We start from the raw sequence: 9,267 nt of genomic DNA, 5'->3' as shown, positions 1-9,267 counted from the left end.
CTGTTTCGAAATCCCCTGGTGCACTAACGGGAAAAGCATTTTCAAATTATTTGTCATTTTTTTAAATGAAAACAGCCCAAGTTGCTGTCTTTGAATGAACACATTTTGTGCTTGCCGTTAGCATTGCCAGCAACAATATGAAATTCACCCAGAGATCCTCATTTGCTTGCCAGTTTGTTGATGTTCTTATCCAAAATGTATTTTAGTGAGCAGACAGACCAGATGTTTCTTCCTTGAATAATACTTAAAGGCTAAACAAGAGTAACAGAGGGATGCTTAGCCAAACAAAAACATTTTTGGCCTGTTTAATATTGGACCCATGAAGCTCTGGGGATACTGACAGTTCTATAAATCTGTTTTTGACCCCGTTCACTGCTGTCAGAGGTTGTCACAAAGTGTTGGATGTAGCACACATTCACAGTACTTTTTCATTGTAATGTGTGACAAGACTTTTTCAATTCAAGTAATGGACTATTAAAGGTACAGTTAGTTTTTTTTTTTAGTTTTTTTTAATAGAAAAATGTTGTTCTCATAAATATACACTGATTAGTGTGTAATAACATCTTACAACAAAACAATGTCTCGTAAACGTAGAATTAACCCATTGAAAATATGTAGGACTGGGCACCTCTGCCATTTTTAATGCTAGAGACCAGCCACATATGCAGTGGAGATGGAGGAGACTTTGAGTGGCCTGAATTTTAATTGGTGTCTGCTCTTTCAGACTCATGATATAAAGTCTTATACGTATGTTTTCTTGTGTCACCAAAGATGCAAAAACGTAGAGAAGAGCAACAACGCGCTAGCACCTGGATAAAATGTTATCAGTTCCTGAACTTAAGTCTAAAACATGGAAAAATTCATAAATGTAGCGATTTATTTCTGATATTGTTACAGTTACTTATGGTCAGGTGACTAGACATGCCACAGCACCGGCAGCTTACAGCCAGCTGGCTAAACAACAACAACAGCTGGGTATAAGCATATAAACATTATGCCAGGTAACTTTAAGCTAGAATGTTGTAAAAATCACACTTCCTTTTGATAAACAGTTTGATTACCGTAATTGTCGGGCTATAAGCCGCTACTTTTTGCACAAGCTTTGAACCCTGCGGCTTTTAGTCAGGTGCGGCTTTTCTATGGATTGTCCATGATTTTTGTGATATCGTAAGACGATTTGTTTTGTTTGTTCCGCTGTTGTACGGCACTACGTTGCCTGGCGGAAGGGCATGTGATTAGACACACAGTATCGGGGTTCAAGAGTGGTATGTTGGTCACATGTCCATCCGCCAGGCAACATAGTGCCGTACAAAGTAGCGCGAAAAACAAACTTCAAAGTAGCGCTACGCGTTCAGCGGGAGGCGTGGATGACGAGCGGCGATAAACTTGCGAAAAGCAAGTTATGCTCAACTCCACCGGTGGATTCTGACAGCGTGGAAAAGTGTGAAAACATCCATGATCACCAACGGATTTCGAAGGGCTGGACTGCTGCAAGATGGAGAGGACACCGCCACGGCCCTTCAGAGGGTGTTCGACTCCGACACTGACAACGAGGATTTCTTTGGTTTTGAAAGTGACAACGAAGGAAAGAAGCTGAGAGTGGATGACGAAGCCATCCTGAGCCTGTTCGTATCCGACACTGGAGAAGAGGACTTTGGTGGTTTTAGTGCGCAGGAAGAAGAGAAAGATGGTGGTGAATGACTGACTTGTTAAAGCCGTGTCACTGCACCTGAGCTTAAAAGGTAGTCCGAATCTATTTTTCTGGTGTGCTGTAGGTTATTGTTATGTACTACATGTGTTACTCATTTATGAAGCACAGTACATGTTTCGTACTTGTAATTACCGCTGCTTGTACATATACCTAAAAAGTTATGCAAATATGTACCCATAACTTGTTTTTCAAAATATTAATAAAAGGGGTGTGTCTCCAAACAGCCATCTCTTTCCTGACAATTCCCTTTGTGCATATTTTCTTACATATGATAAGTCAACATTGAAACACCTGCGGCTTTTAGTCAGGTGCGGCTAATGTATGTACAAAACAGGATTTTCCCCTGATTTTAGCTTGTGCGGCTAATATTCGGTGCGCTTTGTAGTCCGGGAAATACGGTATATAAGAGTTTATTTGCTAAGCCTCCGAGTTCAACAATGTTACAGTCACTTCACAATAGTTTCACTAACACAGCTTAAGAGCAACTAACAGTGACTAAAAACATCTAACAGAGGCTAACAACTAGCTAAGCGGGAAAAGTTCGATTTTATAGCTATTTCCTGTTAGATAGCTAACTAGCTTGCTAGCCCAACACCGGCAATTTTCTTTTTAACTTTAGTTTAGCTTCATTTGGAAATAAGAGTCTTTAAAATTTGTTCAATTCTAACATTTTCCTTTAAAAAAGGTAATTTAATGAATTATTAAAATGTATTCTAGGCTTGGTTGTCGTTATGCTACTGAAGCATAGAGGATATGCATCCTAAAAATCCAGCGCACTCTACCATCAGCTGGAAGCTTTGTAGACTTCGCCAGCAGCGCCCTACACCCTCCACCACATCCAAGATAAATGATACCAATTTTTTAAACAGCGCCTTCGCCTGCTCTCGCTAGTGCCGTATTCGCCCGAGCAAACACATTCACCGAATGAACACATGAGCGCAAATGGCAAAAACATGCACACACAGAAAACACACCGAAGCTATACATACAAAGGTGAGGGCGACAGGTTTTGATCAATAGTCTCATGAGCCGTGCAGCTTTTCTCTGCTTTTGCGACCACACATTTGCTGCTCCGGGCTGAGTAATTGGTTCCCACTGCTATGATAGCTACCACTGCGAGACACAATATTGATAACATGCTCCATGTGTGTGTGCATGATTGTGTTACATAAATGGCTCTCCAAGGAATACATTACGCCCTGCAGGTTGTTCAGCACAGTGCATCTCCTTCTTTCCATTTGTCTTTTTACCTGTCTCCTTCTGTGCGACTCCCTTACCTTCCACTCATTTTCTCTCTTTTTGCTCTCAGTGCTTCCACATCCAAATCACACTCAAATACAGATAGCCAAAGGGCCTCATAATGTGATATTTCCTCCGCTCTATGCATGCTCCAGCAATCACTTAGGCAGTTCTACTTAAAATGTTTGCATTCCATGCAACTTGATAGAGAGTTCATCCCCATGAGACGTTTAGATAGTCACGTATTGTTTTGTTATCCCCCTGTTGTTCTCTGTGTCATTCGAGCTTTCTTTTCTCCATACACATTCTTTAGACCTTGTTAACAGATTTGAAAGGTAGGTCACGCGTCAACAGGCTGGAGAAATTCTGACGGTAAATGAATATCAAATCCTTCCAGCATATGCGATTAGTACAGTGGTTCTTAACCTTGTTGGAGGTACCGAACCCCACCAGTTTCATATACGCATTCACTGAACCCCTCTTTAGTGAAAAATAAAATAGGATTTTTTTCAAATTCAAGACATAGACATGCTTTTTACTGGTGCACAAAATGAGCCATGCATGTCATGGCGGAGGCTCTGCCGAACCCCTGAGACCGACTCACCGAACCCCTAGGGTTCGATCGAACCCAGGTTAAGAACCACTGGATTAGTAGGTGTACTGGTAAATAGCTGGTTATTTAACAAGCTGAATGAACAAAGCTTGTGTACGTGTGAGTTTAGGTAAAGGAGTCAACTCCAACGCTTGAGGTGTACTTTGTTATCCTTTCAGCAACCTCTTAAACCTCTGGCTATTTTTGTCTCCAGGTCAAAGTGAGATTAGCAAAACCTGACAGGGTAGTTTTACTATTTACTAATGGTAAATCTAAGGTAGAGGGGTCAATACCGGCTTTTAACAAGTCAGTAGAGACCAGTGCTGTTGAAAACAGATCACATACACTCACCCATCACTTCATTAGGTACACCTTGCTATCAGCCGTCAGAATATGGGTACACCGTGCTCATAAGCGCCAGCCAAATAAATCCACAAGAAATAAATCAAAGAATGCTATGCCCATTTTAATCTGAGTGGATTTAGCCATCTGCCAGACACTGTGCTACCGTCAGGAAACTTCTCACATTGGGGGTGGGTTCCATTTTAATATCAAACAGTGATTGCTATGTTTGGTTTCTGTAAAGAGAAAGCTACAATTTAGCTGTGTGTGCTGCTAACTGTGAGTAAAAGCTATCGTTGGCACTATATAGAAACTGACTAAACATTCAACAAGTGAAGTCAGTTCATTTTGCATCAGGTTGAATTTAGGTTATTAATAACTGATTAATTGTAATTAAAAGGCCCACACCTTTTGGTGCCAGAAGCTCTCTGTTTTGCAGATCAAGTATTAGTGCTAAGTCTCATCTGAACAGGCTTTGGCTCCATAAATAATGCATGTGGAACGCGAAAGAGGAACAAAATGGAAAATATTTCTCAAAGCGCTGGCTATCATGTGGCAATATGATGAAGGCAATCACAGTTTTTATTAGGCTTTTTTTTTCTTTAATCTACATACTTAGTAAAGCTATAAGAAAGGTTGGCACCCAGAAGAGAAATTATTGGTCCAGATATCTGCCAATCAACACCTTATGAAACCTTGTGGTGTCTCATTATCATCTGACTAAAATGACACCAACACAAACGTTGCCCGTATGCTTGTAAAAGGCCATTTAAATCTCAATCCCTGAGTTGGTGTGGCTCAAGTTACGCCCACCTGTGTCTGTTTTGAGTAGAGCAACAACAAATTTACAAAATTTACAGAACAAACCTGCAGTGGGTGGTGAGAGCAGGAACTCACTAACCCCCATCAGGGACATGTATGCTGGCAGACTCCAGCAGGGGTATAGTCAATGACCCCCCTCACCCCTGAACACTCCCTTTTTACCCCCTCCCTTCTGGAAAACAGGTCACTCATGTCAAAGACAAAAGCTTCAAAGGCTGTCAAATGTGTCTTCCCCTCTTGTATAACATTTCATACATACAGTTTTTGCAGGGTTTTTGACACTTCTACATCATCAGTGTGCCCCCCCCCCCCCCCCAAAAAAAAATAAATTTGTTTTAATACCAAATGTAGCAAATACAATAGAAATTAGGTCACAAATGGAAATTAAAATTAAGTACGTTTTTTAAACAAATTTATCAGATGGTTCAATAAATGCTCCATTTTCAAAAAACTTTAATTTTCTGCCAACTGTTTCATGGTTCAGACTTTTACAGCATGTCTCTACATCATTTTACACTCAGGGATGGGTATTGATAAGATTTTCACGATTCCGATTCCATTTTCGATTCTGTTTAACGATTCGATTCTTTATCGATTCTCTTATTGATTCTTTTTAAAAAAGGAGAACACTAAGGTCGAATTGCTTAGAACTTTATTTTATATCTTCTCTTTGAACAAGATAGAAATTTAGGAGTAACATGGCCTTACAAACCCAACAGTGAGATCTTAAGAGATCCACAGCATACGGCTCTTCAATGGGGTGTCACAGGGTCCCCTGGAAAGAAATTGTAAATGTAAAATAATAAAATAAATATTCTTCTGTAGCAATAACAAAGTATAACATAAATTATTCTGTAGCAATTACACAAGAATATCCAGTAATGTCCCTGCCTACAATTAAAAACATTCACTTACTGAAAATCGGGGGCATCTGCTGTGGCAAATGGGTGCAAACCTTTGACCACAAACTTAGTCTTAGTCTATCCTGGCCTGAAAGGAGACGCTACCGGTAGACTGCAGCGAGAACTGCCAGCATCTGAGCCAGACTCTGTCTGTCTCTCTCATCATGGTCACCTAAATGCACAGTAATGGCAGGTTTTGTAATAAGGCAGATCGCGCTAACATAATATGCACTGTTAGTTGATTATTTACCTGCCGCATTAACGGGAGAGGACGTGCAAACGTTACCGCTGCTGCTGGGTCGAGATTCACGAGTCCGGAGCGGAATTAAAAACACGACATTTATTTAAGGTCATCGCGTGTTTTGTGAGCAAATGCTTTTGCATACTCGTAGTGTTTCCTCCCTTAAATGAAATATCTACTTTGCAAGTATTGCAAGTTGCCCTGTAGTCATCCGTTCTCGTAAAGTATAACCAAAGTTTTGAGGCGCCGTGTTTCCTGCCAGGTAAATGACGCTCCGCAACGTGGTGACGTCATTTGGGGCGACTGGAATCGATAAGGGAATCGTTTGCAAAAATGGCAAACGATTCCAAGGAATTGAAACAGTGGGAACCGGTTCTCAACAAGAACCCATCCCTACTCAGCAGAAGGAAAGACATTCCAGCTGTCCAGAATTTTTTATTGATTTATTTACTTGTTTAGTCATAAATGGTTGTCCTTTGTAAAACAAAATAAATCCCCCAAAACCCCCTCAGATTTAGTAGCGATACATTTTTGGGTTTTCTTCCATGTGACACTCTGGCTGTCTGCTCGATTCTCCCCGTTACCCCCATCTCTTCTGTGCGTGTCAGCTGACTCGTCTTGGATTTTCTGTCAGGAAGGTGCCAAATACCAGTCAGTTCCAGCACGTCTTTCTAAATATACACCTGTGTGAGAGCAGGTTTATCCCAGCAGCTGTACATGCGCGATTGTACACACAGTAAGGATTCCATACGTGTGTGAGGCGTGTGCGTGAATCCTCGAGCACTCGAATATGCATGTGCACGGCCACTTCCACATGACCGACTCTTTTCACACATTTGTGCAAGGGTCTATTTTCTGCCACTTACCACCTCGCCCCTTTCTGTGGGTGTAATATTCACAAGAAAGAAGAACAGCTCTCTCTCGTCTCCTTTTTTCTTTTCTTTTTTTTGTCTGGGGCCCAGATGTTTGGCCACAGTATGCCAGCTATGCAGAGTAGCTTGGCATTACTATGCTATACTGCTAAAGAAAAGGAAAGGAAAACAAGGGTTAGGTGAGCTGAAACAATAAGGCAGGTGAGAAGAGGAGAAGAGAAAGTGAAGAAAGTGGAGGAAGAGGAAGGAGAGAGGGAGGGAGGATGAGTGGCGAGCAGAGACAGGAGGGCACTGGGTACGCCGTGTCCTTAAAAAGCCTCAGAGGAAGTGAAGACAGAGAGAGAGAGAGTGAGTGGATAAAAGGAGAGGATGAGCAGTGCGGCGTGGCTGAGAAAGAGGTTAGTAAACCAGTTGAAATTGGATAACAGTCTCCCTACATAGCCACAGTTTCACATATCGAGAGCTCAGTGAATGAAAATAGGAGATTAACCGAGATATGTCTGAGGACAGATGGCGATGATTTAATCTCGTGTGCGTGTGTGCAAATCCAGCGCATATGATGGCTTTGGTGCGACGTGGAAGAGGCGCACATGAATTGTGCCGTTTTTGCTCCAACATATGATCACGAGCTCATGAGCCAATTAGAAAATCCTTGATTAGGTTCAGTTTGTGTGCAGAGAACAGATGCGAAGCGAGCCAATCAAAAGGCGGGACTGACAGGAAATGATGCGGATTCAGAAAAGCTGAATTTCTGCAGTTTGGTGCCGCAGTGTCACCCTGCCTCTCTTTTGCCTCTTTGTTGATTTTTTTTTTTTTTTTTTGGAACAATTTGTCCTCACAGGAAAATGTCACGCTACCCTGTCGGCTCTGACTCCATCCCAACTTGCCACCCACTGTCTCTCTCTCTCTCTCTCCCTTTCTCCTTCCTCTCACTTCATCATTGACATCGAGAGTTTTCTCCCTCCCCTGCTTTTCACAGCTTATCATGTCCCCTTTCCCTCTTCTCCCCCTCTCCTGTGCTCTCCTGCATCACCCTCCCCTCCCCTGCGAGGCTAAGAATCAGTAGAGCTGCGAGCGCCGCGGAACACACTATTCGACATTTTACGCAGTGAATATATTAATGGATAAAGTACAAACTGCTTCACAATGTCACCCACACGCCACAGGAAGAGAGAAAATTACATAGACACACTCCAATCTGTTCACTTCCCTGCATTTTTTACATTTAGTTGCACTCTCTTCCTTTTCTTATTACCGTCTCTTACAATCGCTCCTCTCTTTCTTCACCCGGATCTCCATCTACCCCTAATGGTACTCAAAGGAAGATGGTGAACAGGCAGTGCTTCCTAATCTTTTTATCCCATGAATGCGTATGAGCATTTATTGTGAGTAATGTTGCCAATATTTTTTTTTACCTCCATTTTTGGACTCTGCCAGCCCCTTAACTACCCATTATATGACTGTTATCAATTATAACCCCTCCAGTGGATGTAGCTAGTACAGGCCGTCTCACTAGAAGGCCAGGAGGTGCGTAATCTTCCATTGTTGATTGATAAACTCAGAGTACCCCAGATTATCTTGGTAACCTCTGGTTGGGTGAATGAGTGCAGAGGAGCCGCGATGGACTCATCGCAGACTACCACTAATGTAGTGTGTGTCACTGTGATGACTCCCTTTGGTTTGTGGGCTACTGTTCTGCAGAGTCACATTTGCTTCTTTTCCAGATGTGACCACTTTTTGAGGTTAGAGGTCAGAAGCTGAAGATGGTGCATCCTTACGTTGCTGTGATATTAACTGGAAATTTAATTTGGCAAACACTCGAGATGATGGGAGTGAGTTATATAAAATCATACCTTATGTATCTTCTTCTTTCGACTGTTCCCTTTAGGGAATGCCACTGTGGATCATCTGCCTCCATCTCATCCTATTCATTACCCTCTGCATGACCTGGGTGCCGCTTTTCCTCCTTCCTGCCTCCATCTTCAACAACCTTTGTCTAACATATCCTCTATCTGTCCTCTGCACGTGTCCAAAACATCTCAGCCTTGCCTCTCTGACTTCGTCTGCCTGAACCTGTCCTTCTGACAGTGTACTCATTTCTAATCCTGTCCCTCCTGGTCACTCCCAATCAGAGATGGGCAGTAACGCGTTACTGTAATCCGATTACTTTTTTCAAGTAACAATAAACGTAAGGCAGTGGTCCCCAACCCCCGGGCCTCGGACCGGTACCGGTCTGTGAGTCGTTTGGTACCGGGCCACGAGAGTTGAGGCTCAGGTGTGAAATGTATGGTTTTCAGGGTTTTTATCGGTTTCCAGCGTTATTTTGTTATTGTTTTTTATCGTTTACTCTGTTTTTCTTGGTCTTTTCACATGTGTTATGAATAAATCTTCTATTTTTTCAGTACCGGTACTAGTTTTATTTTGTTGTATTTATCCGCGACACCTTAAAGGCCGGTCCATGAAAATATTGTCGGGCATAAACTGGTCCATGGCGCAAAAAAGGTTGGAGACCGCTGACGTAAGGGATTACTATTGCAAAAGAAGTA

General features: G+C 42.2%; 1 long non-coding RNA gene across 1 annotated transcript; it reads right to left on the bottom strand.

Annotated features, from left to right (window-relative positions):
* Window positions 1–1,705: 1,705 nt before the first annotated feature.
* Window positions 1,706–6,258, bottom strand: LOC146499703 (uncharacterized). The gene is made up of 2 exons (XR_014870181.1): window positions 5,859–6,258; window positions 1,706–5,780 (listed from the first exon to the last, which is right to left on the bottom strand). It is a non-coding gene; the product is annotated as an uncharacterized LOC146499703 (long non-coding RNA).
* Between the last annotated feature and the right edge of the window lie 3,009 nt (window positions 6,259–9,267).

Source organism: Neolamprologus multifasciatus, chromosome 17 (assembly GCF_963576455.1).
Source record: "Neolamprologus multifasciatus chromosome 17, fNeoMul1.2, whole genome shotgun sequence".
Taxonomy (NCBI): domain Eukaryota; kingdom Metazoa; phylum Chordata; class Actinopteri; order Cichliformes; family Cichlidae; genus Neolamprologus; species Neolamprologus multifasciatus.
The sequence above is the reverse complement of the archived record's forward strand: the minus strand, read 5'-3'. Positions and strand labels throughout refer to the sequence as shown.